The sequence below is a fragment of the Apostichopus japonicus genome, chromosome 12 (assembly GCF_037975245.1).
Source record: "Apostichopus japonicus isolate 1M-3 chromosome 12, ASM3797524v1, whole genome shotgun sequence".
In the NCBI taxonomy this organism is placed as follows: Eukaryota; Metazoa; Echinodermata; class Holothuroidea; order Aspidochirotida; family Stichopodidae; genus Apostichopus; species Apostichopus japonicus.
This window is the reverse complement of record NC_092572.1, coordinates 29,589,928-29,605,584: the sequence shown is the minus strand read 5'-3', so window position 1 is coordinate 29,605,584 and position 15,657 is coordinate 29,589,928. Positions and strand designations below refer to the sequence as shown.

Below are 15,657 nucleotides of genomic sequence, written 5' to 3'. Positions count from 1 at the left end.
TCCCTCATTATTCACTGATGAAAATGATACAATAAATAAGTAGAAAATTTATGAAATTTATTCATGTAAATGAACATCAATTACATTTTACAGCTATATAAAACATGATTTCCAAAATAGTCCTGTGAACATGATTCTTCAATTACTCTGTAGTTGTGGATGGCGTGATTTAAACGGCAATTCTTTCTCATTTAAACTAGGTATTCCAGGACCACTGGGTGCATTCCAGTGATAAGGACAGCACTATCTATGATGCACAATAGCCTAGATGTACTCACAACTCTACATAAAGCTTGTGACTGTGACACTGCTGTAGAATTAATTGCCCAACTGACTATGAGCTATGTTAACAAACTAACGTCACACATTGCTCTAATAATAAATCTGCCTTCATTCACTGTTTTGACAATGGAGCAAGCAACAAACTACAACTATCGATAGAACCTTCCTCTTGAAATTGCTGTGACTACCATCAAAACTGTGTCCGCTTCCAAGTATCAAAACAACCCACGTTTCTCCATCTCAATTTTTCTGACATGAAGATTTCATGGATTTATGACTTGGAAAAAATAATGTGCAAGAAGTTTTTATTTGCAAGTGATGGGTGGCCTCCTCCTCCTCTAATAGCCAGCCATCCCAGTTCATCTCCAGTTTAGTATTTCTTTTAATTCTTTGTATATATATTTGATGGCAAACATCACAGGTTCAAATGAAAGCTAAACATACTTCTTATAACCATACATCTTACTGTATATCCTTATAAATAAAACATATAACCTTATACAATTTTTATAGTCTTATAAAAGTTGTGATGCTATGGCCGGCTCCTCTTTTATACGTACCCCAGTGAAAATAAAATGTGATAGATGATTATTTTTGTTTTTAATTCCTTTTTTTGGGGGGTGGGGGGAGGGTTATGGAAATATATCAAACAAGCTGTTAATTCATAATGATGCTTCATTCTAGAAATGCACAATAGACACTCTATTCCAAATGGATAGTTGTTGTATTATTCCATTAAAATTATGGAGTCACAGTTAATATATGTTGGAAAGTTAAGTTGGAAACTAAACTTAATGAAAACACACAGTTAGGCATTCAAACAAACTTACCCTGGCCCTTGCTCGGAAAAGCTGCCTGAACACCAGTACAATGCTAATGTGGCTATTACTAAATGAAGGCCTAATATATATAGTTTTTAAATGCACTTTAGCAGTACAACAATGTGTATACGTAATTAGCGTGCAATACACTACACACCCCGTACCTAACAACAGTACAGAAAATTGCAGGAAATTTCCGGCTGGTCGCGAGGGTAGCCATTTTCGTATATCTAACATGTAGCAGCCATGAGTCATAGCCAATCTGCTACAAACCAGACTTAGAGGCGGGGCTTAATCATCAACAAGAGCCCAAGGGCACTGTGGTTCCTTGCTTGGGGTATATGACAATACACATCATATTATCAAGCAAGATTGGGCTGAAATAGTCCTAGTAATTGTCCTACATGTTCCCATAAAGTAACCAACACTATAGCCAACACTTTTGTGATCACAAAATGTGATCGGCGTTTTTATCAAAAGGCACTTTTGAGATCTATATATGGCGTCGAAAATGTAAGAAATATAAGAGACCTACAAGCGTGTCAACAGATATGATAACAATGGTGACCTCAGATGACATGACCTTTAAGTTTCAAAATGTTCCACCACCCCATTCACAACTTGTCCCAAAATATCAACCATGTCACACCTTGGCATTGAGATTTAATTGCATTAAATGTCAAAAAATTAACTTTTGAACTTGTATGTAACTTCACACACAAAGGTCACCCGGAGGTCAACCAATTGACATTTTTGATCGGTGAGACCTAAATAGAGCATGACTGTAAAAATTCAAACATTTTTTCTTTGCCCATTTTCTCCCCCCATAATACTACTTTTTTAACATTAGCTGACCTTTGATGACCTTGGATCACATGACCGTTAAGTTTGAAAATATTCCCCTATACCATTTGCAACTTGTCCAAAAAAATCAACCTTGTCACACCTTGGCACTGGGAGTTATTGCATTAAATGTCTGAAAATTAACTTTGACCTCAAATAACTTCGCACACGAAGGTCAAATGGGGGTCAACCCATTGACATTTATGATCAGAAGGTACCTTTAACATCTGAAAATAGCATCGAAACTGTAAAAATCCACAAAACACGAAAAGGTCACCAGAGGTCAAATTGAGGTCAAGGGTCACCCAGATGCGGGTCGACAATTGGATTACATTGAAGCAACTCCCAACCCTAACGGACAATTTGTTCTCAAGTTGTCGCAAAAATACTAGTTTTTTATCATTAATTGACCTTTGGTGACCTTGTATCACATGACCGTTCAGTTTGAAAATATTCCCCTATACCATTTGCAACTACTCCAAAAATATCAACCTTGTCACACCTTGGAACTGGGAGTTATTGCATTAAATGTCTAAAAATTAACTTTGACCTCATATAACTTCGCACACGAAGGTCACACAGGGGTCAACCAATTGACATTTATGATCAGAAGGTACCTTTAACATCTGAAAATAGCATCGAAACTGTAAAAAATCCACAAAACACGAAAAGGTCACCAGAGGTCAAACTGAGGTCAAGGGTCACCCAGATGCGGGTCGACAATTGGATTTCATTGAAGCAACTCCCAACTCTAACGGACAATTTGTTCTCAAGTTATTGCAAAAATACTAGTTTTTTATCATTAATTGACCTTTGGTGACCTTGTATCACATGACCGTTAAGTTTGAAAATATTCCCCTATACCATTTGCAACTACTCCAAAAATATCAACCTTGTCACACCTTGGCACTGGGAGTTATTGCATTAAATGTCTGAAAATTAACTTTGACCTCATATAACTTCGCACACGAAGGTCACACGGGGGTCAACCAATTGACATTTATGATCAGAAGTTACCTTTAACATCTGAAAATAGCATCAAAACTGTAAAAATCCACAAAACACTAAAAAGGTCACCAGAGGTCAAATTGAGGTCAAGGGTCACCCAGATGCGGGTTGACAATTGGATTACATTGAAGCAACTCCCAACCCTAACGGACAATTTGTTCTCAAGTTATCGCAAAAAATACTACTTTTTTATCATTAATTGACCTTTGGTGACCTCGGATCACATGACCGTTAGGTTTGAAAATATTCCCCTATACCATTTGCAACTTGTCTCAAAATATCAACTGTGTGACACCTTGGCACTGGGAGTTATTACACTAAATGTCTGAAAATTAACTTTGACCTCATATAACTTAACATACAAAGGTCACCTTGGGTCAACTTATTGACATTTTTGATTGATGAGACCTAAATTAGAGCATCAAACTATAAAAATTCAAACATTTTTTTCTTTGCCCATTTTCTACCCCCAAAATACTAGTTTTTTGACATTAATTGACCTTTGGTGACCTCGGATCACATGACCGTTAAGTTTGAAAATATTCCCCTATACCATTTGCAACTTGTCCAAAAATATCAACCATGTCACACCTTGGAACTGGGAGTTGTTGCATTAAATGTGTGAAAATTAACTTTGACCTCGTATAACTTCGCACACGAAGGTCACACGGGTGTCAACCAATTGACATTTTTGATCGGAAGGTACCTTTGATATCCAAATCTAGCATCAAAACCAAACATTTTCTTTTTTGCTCGTTTCCTCCCAAAATAAGCACATTTTTTCTAATGTGACCTTTGACCTTTTGACCTTGGTTTCAGATGTAGTTTAATCTCCTGATTCCAAAACACAAAACGAAAAGTCTGTACAACCATCCTAACTCCGACCGAAAAACTATGACCCCATATAACTTCGCACATAAAGGTCACACGGGGTCAACCTATTGACATTTATGATCAGAAGGTACCTTTGACATCTGAAAATAGCATCGAAACTGTAAAAATCCCCAAAACACGAAAAGGTCACCAGAGGTCAAATTGAGGTCAAGGGTCACCCAGATGCGGGTTGACAATTGGATTACATTGAAGCAACTCCCAACCCTAACGGACAATTTGTTCTCAAGTTATCGCAAAAAATACTACTTTTTTATCATTAATTGACCTTTGGTGACCTCGGATCACATGACCGTTAGGTTTGAAAATATTCCCCTATACCATTTGCAACTTGTCTCAAAATATCAACTGTGTGACACCTTGGCACTGGGAGTTATTACACTAAATGTCTGAAAATTAACTTTGACCTCATATAACTTAACATACAAAGGTCACCTTGTGTCAACTTATTGACATTTTTGATTGATGAGACCTAAATTAGAGCATCAAACTATAAAAATTCAAACATTTTTTTCTTTGCCCATTTTCTACCCCCAAAATACTAGTTTTTTGACATTAATTGACCTTTGGTGACCTCGGATCACATGACCGTTAAGTTTGAAAATATTCCCCTATACCATTTGCAACTTGTCCAAAAATATCAACCATGTCACACCTTGGAACTGGGAGTTGTTGCATTAAATGTGTGAAAATTAACTTTGACCTCGTATAACTTCGCACACGAAGGTCACACGGGTGTCAACCAATTGACATTTTTGATCGGAAGGTACCTTTGATATCCAAATCTAGCATCAAAACCAAACATTTTCTTTTTTGCTCGTTTCCTCCCAAAATAAGCACATTTTTTCTAATGTGACCTTTGACCTTTTGACCTTGGTTTCAGATGTAGTTTAATCTCCTGATTCCAAAACACAAAACGAAAAGTCTGTACAACCATCCTAACTCCGACCGAAAAACTATGACCCCATATAACTTCGCACATAAAGGTCACACGGGGTCAACCTATTGACATTTATGATCAGAAGGTACCTTTGACATCTGAAAATAGCATCGAAACTGTAAAAATCCCCAAAACACGAAAAGGTCACCAGAGGTCAAATTGAGGTCAAGGGTCACCCAGATGCGGGTCGACAATTGGATTACATTGAGGCAACTCCCAACCCTAACAGACATTTTGTTCTCAAGTTATTGCAAAAGTACTAGTTTTTTATCATTAATTGACCTTTGGTGACCTCGGATCACATGACCGTTATGTTTGAAAATGCTCCCCTAACCAGTTCACAACTTGTCCCAAAATATCAATCTTGTCGCACATTGGCACTGGGAGTTATTGCAGTTTTAATATTTTCGGTTTTTGGACCATAACTGACCTTTGGTGACCTTTGTGGGCACCAAAAACGATAGGGCACACCTTCTCCATATGGCGGATCTATAGTCCAAGTTTGGCCTCAATCCAACATTCCCTTATTGAGATAGAGCGTACCCAAGCAAGTGTCACAGACACACACACACACACACACATACACACATACATACATACACACGCCAACCTGACTGCATAGGTTCCTTTTGCTAAAGCAAGGAACCAAAAACTGACATTTTTACTAAATGTAGGGGCCGGCAGCTCAGTGTTGTTTTAAGAAAGAAAATTATTCAAAAATGAAAAAATCATATAAAGCAAATAACAGCTATAAAATGTCATATACATGTAGTAAAATTCTTATTATTACCTACCTGTAAACAACAAATGAAAGTTTAAAATCTTAAAAAAATGTATAATACATAGGACCCTATCTTAGACGATCCCACTTTTGAAAGACAATTCTATTCTCTGTCAAATGACGTATGTATGTTGGGGGTGGGATTAAGTCTTTGACTGCCGCCGATCGAACGAAAAGAAAATGGCAACCCGGAAGTTGTAACCAAAACTCATATCGCTGTATGCAAGTACATACAACTTAACATTGTTGTTCACAGTAAGGGTTAAATTTGCATTTATGAATTTGCCAACGATTTCGAGGCAGTTTGCAAAGATACTTTTATTTGAAGTTGGGTAAATGTGTTCTTATGATTTTAAAACCAAAAATATCACATTTAATGGTAAGTTCGACAAATAATGATTGTAAAAAAAAATTAATTCCCCAGCGGGACGCTGGGCGGCACAGCTACGCAAAACGGAGAAAAATACGCTAGTGCGTGCGACATCGCCATTTTTTCAAACTTTCCATGTTTGCCGCAATCCCTCAGAATTAATTTAATTTCGGCAGAAACGCCGATGTGCCTCGAATCCATAGCCGTCGCATTAGGCCTAACACTACGTTGTTACATTGTAAACGGATCTCGGAATACGGTCTACAATTTTGCTCAAATCAATTTTGCAAAAGTAAATGCAAAGTTTTCATGTGAAAAAACAATATTGGAGTAGTTTTTTGTTGTTATGGGTTCTTTACATCAATCGGGTAACATTCTACAGTAATATTAAAGAAGTTACGATGGTACACTTTGCTGTTCAGTTTGATTGGCCTAAGCTTACATTTTCTAATTGAACTTGAATGGAGTTAAATATGTAACGAATAAGGATGTTTAACTAAGGTCGTAACATTTATATTTGTTCATAAACGGAATAATACTGAAAATAAGTACAAAATAGTGTGGGAATGTAAGAAATATGTACTTAATATTTACACTTTGGTAGAGATAGAAGATGGATGGTTTGTCTGAGACACTTTTTGAGATGGATATTTTGAGCAACTATTCTTAGCGCATTTGAGCGCATATGACAGGTGGCATACACGTCAAAGTGGTTACTCGGTAGGATGCCATTTTTTTCGTATTTTGGAAATTTGTAAAAAAATCTTGTTATTTCTTTCCGCGAAACCCCAGACGTGATTTGGTACATACAAAAAGGATACATAAGAGCCCCTTTTTACATTAAGTGCAATGAAAGAAAGGGGACAGAGAGGAAAAGCACAACAATAATTGTCTCTATCACTATCACTGGTATCAGTATCACATACTTTATTGCCGATTTTGTATAAACGGGATATTTTCTCTTTATCAAGTCATCGGAATCGGCCCGATTATGGAAAAATTAATCGTTATTTTCTGTTTTAGCACAATCATTTGAACACTACATAGAATGATCAGGAAATTGTAAACCTGCGCTAACAGTACACTTCCTGGTGGACTAACGCCACGGTTGATACGGTAAGGACTGGTACCTACACTACAGTATACTATCATGTATATCAATATCATGTATACGACTATAACCATATATGTAATACTAATACATACAGAAGTGTAACACTTACATTGAAAGTCAATATAGTTCACTTGATGATGTAGTTGTGTGAACCAATGATCCTTGATTGAATCCTTCTAGTTCTACGTCAGCTGAAAAGAGACCTGAACTTAGCTGAAAATAGCTGAACTGAAAATAGCGATGAAGAGTATCTTGATGTAACCCGAATATGTGGAAATTAGTCCGTTTGTGTTAAGAATGAAATGAGTTGTGAGAGTAGCAATACGGAAGCAGATTATTAAACTGAACAATGCTGCATACGAAAACTGATCGCGTGACTGACCATCAGGGGTTACAGCTTTGCACAGCTCCAGCTCAGTGCATTTAATGATATTAAATTATGTGAAGCCATTGTGTTAAGCCGCGCCCCGTTTTGAAACTGTGCTACGGTGTCTCACTGTGACCTGAGTTTTGTAAAATAAAAAGGGTTGCAATGACATTTGACCAACTTTAAGCATTTTTTAACAATTATTGAGATAATGTATGACCATAAATGGACTACATATTTATTGTCGAGTCTATTAAATACATCATGTATTGATTTCAGCTGCATTGATACATATTTAGGGTGTTTTTCGGGGTTAAAACCCAGCTCCACCTCAGGGCATGCAGCTCAATACGGCATTTTAGTGTGGAATCATAAAAAATGCGACATTTGACCAACTTTAAGCTTTTTTTTAAACAATTATTGAGATAATGTATGACCCTAAATGGACTACATATTTATTGTCGAGTTTATAAAATACATCATGTATTTATTTCAGCTGCATTGATACATATTTAGGGTGTTTTTCGAAAACCCAGCTCCACCTCAGGGCATGCAGCTCAATACGGCATTTTAGTGTGGAATCATAAAAAAAATGCGACATTTGACCAACTTTAAGCTTTTTGAACAATTAATGTCGATAATGTATGACCCTAAATGAACTACATATTTATTGTCGAGTCTATAAAATACACCATGTATTTATTTCAGCTTCATTGATGCATATTTAGGGTGTTTTTCGGGGTTAAACCCCAGCTCCACCTCAGGGCATGCAGCTCAATACGGCATTTTAGTGTGGAATCATAAAAAAATGTGACTATTGAACAAATTTAACCTTTTTGAACAATTAATGTCGATAATGTATGACCCTAAATGGACTACATATTTATTTTCGAGTCTATTAAATACATCATGTATTTATTTCAGCTGCATTGATGCACATTTAGGGTGTTTTTCGGGGTTAAAACCCAGCTCCACCTCAGGGCAGCTCAGTATATCGCGATTACTTCGACCAAATTTAAGATTGTTTTTACCCTTAATTGCATAATCATTGAAGACAGTAAGAACAATAAGAATTTAGTTAAAATATAAGAACGGCATGTAAAATGTCCCTTTATTTTACCTTCCTCTTAAAAATCTTAACACCGACATCGGACCAGTACTAATTAAAAGTTGTAGCCTTCATCACTCTCAACTATCTATACACTCTAAAAAACAACCTGGTGAAATTTCACCAGGAACTGGTGAAATTTTAATTGCGTTTATACGTCACCCTCCATATCCTGGTTGTTTTCACCAAGTTTCCTCCTAGTAGAAAATCTGGTTAAATTTCCTGGTGAGATTTTTACACTATCCTGGTTAATATCAATGGGTATTCACCTCATTCCTGGTTGAATAACCCACATTTTCTGGTTGATGGGACTACTATCCTGGTTAATATCAAACGTATTCCACCTCTTTCCTGGTTAAATCAACCAACATTTCCTGGTTGGTGCTAATACTGTCCTGGTTAATATCATAAAAGTTCCACCTCTTTCCTGGTCAAATTTACCACACTTTACCTGGTTGATGCTAACACTATCCTGGTTAATACCACAGAATGTTCCACCTCTTTCTGGTTAAATTAAACAACATTTTCTGGTTGATGTCACCATTATCCTGGTTAATATTAAAGAATTTTCCACCTCATTCCTGGTTAAATCACCACTATGATACTATTGGGTATGCCCCCTTTTCTCCATTTTAGTTGCACTGCATTCAAATTTTGAAAAAGCAAAACATAAATTATAAAACAACATATTTAATGCTACTGATAGCTTCCTTTATTTGCACCTCCATTACTTTTGAATTTTGAGTACTAAGTGAACTTTTGCAATATAGTTTAATTAATACCTCAAATATTTATACAATGAATTTCTATAAGAAATGCAATACTGAAATCAAAATTTTGAGGACATATTTTCAACATAACCATCGCCGCATGCTGAAGCACTGATTGCTCGACATCGACTGTGAAATGTAACAGGGATACCAAGACCTGATCTGCACTTTTGCACAAGGATACAACTTGAAAATGACTTGAACAGTTTCACTACAAAACAAGAAATGGACCCTATACCTGTCTCTTAACCAGAATGCAAAAGTGCATAGTGGTTTCGATGATGTAACATTCACCTATTTTCTGCATGAATCTGACGTAATGTATAGTGATGGTGTACAACATACTTGATATTAGTAATGCAGTGAAAAGCAGTGCGATGTGACAAAAAGATAAATTCACAATGACACAGGCTGCCCTGCATTGACCATTGACCTCAACAACAAGCTTCTTGTACTTAATGTGATAGATACATCAAAATACTAAATATGACATCAGTACTTGTTGAAATATTGTGTAAAACATGGTTTCACAATCTGACCCCTGGTGAACTCTAATGACCATTGACCTCCGCCCACAACAATAAGCCTTCTTGTACTCAATGTGGTACAATTACATACCAAATATGCGATCTGTCCAAGCTTCCCTTACGAGGCAGATGTCTTAGTGTGGAGAGACATGTAAGAGGGGAGTGAAGTAAATATTTGGCATTTGCTGACTTCAAATGACCTTTGACCTCCACCAAAAGCAATAATAGGCTCCTTAACTGTAATATGGTACATTTTCAAACCAAATATGAGATCTTTCCTTTCTTCCAATAGCATGTTTACAAGGTTGTCACATTTTGACCTGTTGTCCCAAAATGACCTTTGACCTACACCTAAAACATTAGGCTTCCTGTACTCAATGTAGTACGTCTACACACTAAATATGAATTGGTCCAACATTCCCTTCTTGAGATATCGTGTTTACAAGCTGGGCGTCTGTCGCGTCCGTCCCAGTACGGTAAGGCAGATTTCGATGGTCGCGTGGCAGGGACGACACGAGTAACGTGAACAACCAGTCCAACAGAGAGATATAATGATTTGTAGTATTTATTCGCCGGATTGATCAGATTAAATATGGTGAAACCTATATAATTAGTGTTATTTCTGGTATATTTTTACGTGCCTTCACACACGGAGACCTTACACAGTAGAGGTATACAGTGAGACTGAAGTGGCTTACAAAACTGTCATACACGAGGCAAAAGACATGATACTTTCCTCCAATCATAAGTTAACGTTTAAGTCACATGACAGCAGCAGCCAATCACACTACATATAAGTTGAATTCCTGGAAATCATATAAGGGATAAGTTAACAGAGTATTTACATACATCTGCATATGTTAAATATACATGAGGGTTCACGATACTATAAGTGTACGACATAACAGCGTCACAAACGCACACGCGCACACACACCCACACATACGCCATCATGAATGCATAGGTTACGATATTCATCGAAACCAAATCTTGATCAGAGCCTCTCTCCCAATAACCTTTGTCATGACAACTTCAGCCCTGTGTCAGTAGCTCCTTTTCTTTAAAGGTATGCTGTATTAGCCCCAAATATGCTAGATATTCAAATATGGTCACCTCTGGTCACAATTCTTAAACTGTTTTTGAGGAAATTTTCCTCACTGGGACATTCAGTCATCTTGTGTGTTCCTAAAAAATGTCTGAGAACAATTGGAGAGTAAAGACCTCCAGGAAAGTACTTTTTGAAACTTCAGGCAATTATAACGTGCTATAGTTTGGGGCCTATACTGACTACCTTCAAACTAGATGGGGAGGTCTTAGAAGACCTATGTTCACATTGTTGTTGATAAGGATGACATATTACCAACTTTATTTTTTATATTTAATTACCATTATAGTTTACCACTTTGCAATGGCAAACCGAACATCAAGCAAGGCTCTGCAAGACAATATTTAGGCTTCCAACGATACCATTAATGTTTTAGTCACAAGCTCCTCCTTGGACCTCACATACTTGTGCAAATTATTTTAACTCCAATAGAAAGTGGTAATTTTAGCTTATTATAATCACAAGAAAGATTAATTTGAAAAGATTTTGAACTAACAGTTAAATAGTTAAAGAATAGACCGAAGTGTCCTTGAAAATGAAATTTCTGAAACTCCGACCTCGAATGACCAAAATTATGATCACGTTGGTTTTGCATACATCCACACGTCCGTCTGTGGACTCGGGAAGAAGCGCTTCCAAAGGATTAACTATACCGACCCCTAAATGACCTTTGACATAAAATTCCTGAGCACTTACACGTGTCTCTTCATCACAGGTCATCTCCATGCAAGTTTCATTGCAGTTGTAAAAGCAGGTCTTATCAATTGTGGACAGAGAGATGAATTGAAATGCAAAAAATCATATTGATTCTCATAAACAGCCACAATCACATTCTTGATGTGCATCATCCAAGCCAAAGACATCTTTCTACTACTGCAAAGCTGTATTACTTGGTAGCGTGTCTCAATTTCTCATTTTTCACCTCATCCAGTTTGTACAAATCTAGGGAAGGAATGAAACAATTAAAGTATTAAATGGTGTTTTAACTTTTAACGAACTTGAATGGAAAGAAGTTTAATTAATGATCACGATTCTTCACGGTCGTTTCCTCTGATCTTTTCGACAAACAAGAAAATGGAGATGTTAGTACACACAGCCTGTGTTCGTCAACTTGACATACCAATTGCATAATAGGCGAAAGTCAAAAGTGTAAATGTGCATTACACGATAGTCGCTTGGAGCAAAATGAGTCAATAGTGTTATTTGAAGCACTTAGCCTACAGTCCAACCAAAGGGTGGGATATTGGTTCAACATTGTTTTTGTTGTCATTTTACGGTAGATAAAGGTAGGAGCACTGAAAGTTCTCTGTCAAAGCAATTTTCTCTTCGTTTTAGACAATTTGTTTCCATGCTTTGCAAAGTCCTGTTGTTTCTGGCTGACATCTCAGTAAATAAATTGTTCAATTTCCTTACAGATCTAAACTGGTTCCACTTTACCATTAATCAGTGGGCTATCAGCAATTCTATGTAGATTAATCATAAATCTAATAAATGAAACTTACTTGTTTTAAATCTATGAATGATTGCAAGGATGCACCCGTGCATCTTTCGATGTTGAAATTCCCCAAAACAACAGAGGTAAAAGAGAAAATGCCAAGTTCATCTGCAACAAAAGATTTGTGAAATTGCTTAAATTTGATACAGTAAAATAACATTCACTGAAAGTTTACATCTTCTCCCAACCCCCCACCCCCCATTTCTGAGATAGCCAAGGTATCTCACTGCTCTATGACAACAATTTTAAAAAGAACTGACCCTTACTGAAGGCCAAGGTCACACTATTTGTTTATACCATAGAGAATTAAAACTAGAAGTCAGAGACTTGCCATCTACTGTACAATACAGATTGTAGGAATGCTTAGAATTGTGTACAGTTATATGTTGACTTCAAGTTATGCTTCCACAATTGGCAGAGAGTACAGTAAGTGACCAATCTTTTGCAAAGATAAATCAATATCTTTAACACTTTAATAGGAGGAAGTGTATGGACGTATGAGATATGGGTTATTGCAATGATCGCAGTGACCTCAATTGACCTCTACATGCATAACTTATACATGGTATCAATCACCCATGCAACTCATTTTTGGTATGAGTTGTAGTTTAATATAAAGCAATATGAAGCATGTCTTTGTTGTACCACAAACTGTTTTAGTTGCTCAACTTATGTATAGAGATATTTTACTTAATAGTAATACTCAGCAGTATTCAATTGCATTTTACATTGAACAACACTTACTATCATAGGGCTAAGTAAACTGCAGCCAACAGATTTTCCATGGAGTTTGCAAGTACGGTATCGGAAGGCTCAAGGTTGTGTGTTTCTTGTACTCTGTCATGGCTGTTAGCTCCTCTTGGGAAAAATCTTCCAGTTCTGCCACACAAAATGACACATAATAACAGAAAGAGTTATATATTTCTGCACCTAACAGAAGCCAGTCACATTTGTTAGAAAATATTTTCAAATTAAAACAAAATCAATTCCATTAATGGTCTTTATTTGAGTTTTGAACCATGTGTATATCTTATCAGTTTGTATCTATATAAACATTCTCTCCAATGAAACTTGTATACCTGTATGTGTCCATTTTTGATATTCAGAAAATCAATGCCATAAGGAATCCTGTTATGGGCTGTTCAGTTTATTGAGATTTACACCAATTTCATGATCTGATGTGCTTTATATAGAAACATAATACACCTTACTGTAAGGGTGTCCCTTTTTAATGTTCAGATTTTCAATGCCATAAGGAATCCTTGTTATGGGCAGTTCAGTTCATTGAGATTTACACCAATCTCATGATCTGCTGTGCCTAATATGGAAATATAATCTGCCTCACTGACAGTGCTTCAAAACCTCCCTCTGGGTAGTATATTTTTGGAATAAGAACAACATGAAATTTATAAAACTCATGTCTGTGTTATAGTATGAGGCTTATAACATTAGGAGTGCAAAGCTGTGACCAAGTTATGTGGTGTTTTATTTTTACATTTCTCATGTGGATTAATCTGATATGTGACTAGGCCTAAGCTAAACCTATATCACTGCATGGGAAGGCCTAGCCTAATTAACTGACATTTCAGCCAAAACTTGTTTAAATTTGACACACAAGTCTCCCCATTCCCCCCCCCCCTCATCTCCCCCAGGCACTGATTTCTGACCAATAAACATTGAAGTATAGTCCAGATTGAGATTAACCATGCACAAGTTTCTTGGTTTTTATAAATGAATAGTACAAAATTATCATCTTTCTAATTAAATTTCACATTATCAATACATATAACCTAAATTTACTAAAATAGCTTAACTGGTTATAGCATAGCCTGGGTAAGTTTTGCACTCAGAGTCAGAGGTTAGTCTAGGCCACCACCATAAATGCATTACTTGCAATTTTAAGTAATCTCTTCTTTCAGTGTTGGCAATCACTATTAGCCATTTCCCAACCATGTAGTCCACTAGCATAGCCTAGGCCTAGTCTTTTAAAGGCATTGAAGACTCGCCCCAAACCGCAAGCGGCCATCTGAAAAAGTTAACTTTCTGTTGCTTGCGAGTGACGTTTTGTTTGTGTCGCTAAAAATGCAGACAGTACAGTAATAAAACATTATACCTTGTTATCTTTAGCTGGACCTGAGATGTCCATTGCTGTATTGATTGTATACTGTGTTGTGGGTATTGACCGCAGCTGTATTGACTGTACACTAGTGTCTAATTACTGACAGTAGCAAGCTGTGTGTGTATATTCTAGGATCGATGGTGGTGTCTAACAATTCTGTTACACCTCATTCAAAACTAGCCTAGGTCAGATTACCGGCATGAGACGTTTCTTTTTGCGCGAGTCTTCACACTCTTTAAAAGTGAAGGCAAGCTAGGCCTACAGGGTCTAACTCTAACTTACACTAAAGTGTACTGACCCAAGCGCAAAGAGGTCTAGGCCTATGTATAATTTCACTATAAATGTGTGGCTTTGATTAGGTGTGCCCTCAGAAATTACCGTACACCACAATTAGTCGCATTTGGTAGAAGTAGTCACTAGAGGCGGTCTTGAACTAGGGAAGGTCTTGCTTTGAGTGAGACGCACAGTGTAGGCATAAACTTACTTAGGTCTAGACTTAGTCCTGGAGTGAAGGTACTTACTAGACAAATACTAGCCTATACTATCTCATAGCTGGTAGTACAGCGTATTTACTACATCAGGGAAAAGGATCTGGCCTAACCTAGCTTAACAACGTAAGACCTAACGTTAGGTTATACTTCAATATTGCGCGTACTGACTGTATCTCAGAAATGACAAAATCGACATGATCCCGTTATTTCACCTTTACATTTAAACACTAATTTAAGGTTACTCATACCCCATTAGTCTAGCAAGAATTTGACTTCGTCGTCTGCAATAATTAGATGGTTATTTGCACATTTCTTCGTTGTATTTGACTGTTTCTCCTGCTTGCGATTGTCGCCGTAGGAAGCTACTGCTAGCGAGAGGTGAAATTAACATATAAAGGCGGGGAAACCTTTGAGTGACATAAGGAGTGTGCTGAGACTGGAGATATAGGCGTGGTTTAAATAATGTGGGTGGGCTTTAATGTGCGTTCAGGATGGAGCTGGATAAAGAAATACATAAGTGTTAACCCCCCTATGATATATGAATATATAGTGCGCTGAGGATGGAGCTAGCGCTGTAACCCTGATCTGACAAACATCGCGCGCCAACTGCATGCAATATGTACGG

General features: G+C 37.0%; 1 protein-coding gene and 1 long non-coding RNA gene across 3 annotated transcripts in view; both read right to left on the bottom strand.

Moving 5' to 3' along the window:
• The window catches only part of LOC139977177 (uncharacterized), a 53,198-nt gene extending 45,738 nt beyond the window's left edge, over positions 1–7,460 (bottom strand). For both annotated transcript variants that reach the window (XM_071986410.1, XM_071986409.1), the window contains exon 1: positions 7,160–7,460. The gene's annotated coding sequence lies outside the window, so the exon portion shown is untranslated. The remainder of the gene's footprint in view (positions 1–7,159) is intronic.
• A 2,903-nt stretch (positions 7,461–10,363) lies between these two features.
• Positions 10,364–15,427, bottom strand: LOC139977643 (uncharacterized). Its single transcript, XR_011796621.1, has 4 exons — positions 15,281–15,427; positions 13,167–13,301; positions 12,430–12,530; positions 10,364–11,869 (listed from the first exon to the last, which is right to left on the bottom strand). It is a non-coding gene; the product is annotated as an uncharacterized lncRNA (long non-coding RNA).
• Positions 15,428–15,657: the final 230 nt, after the last annotated feature.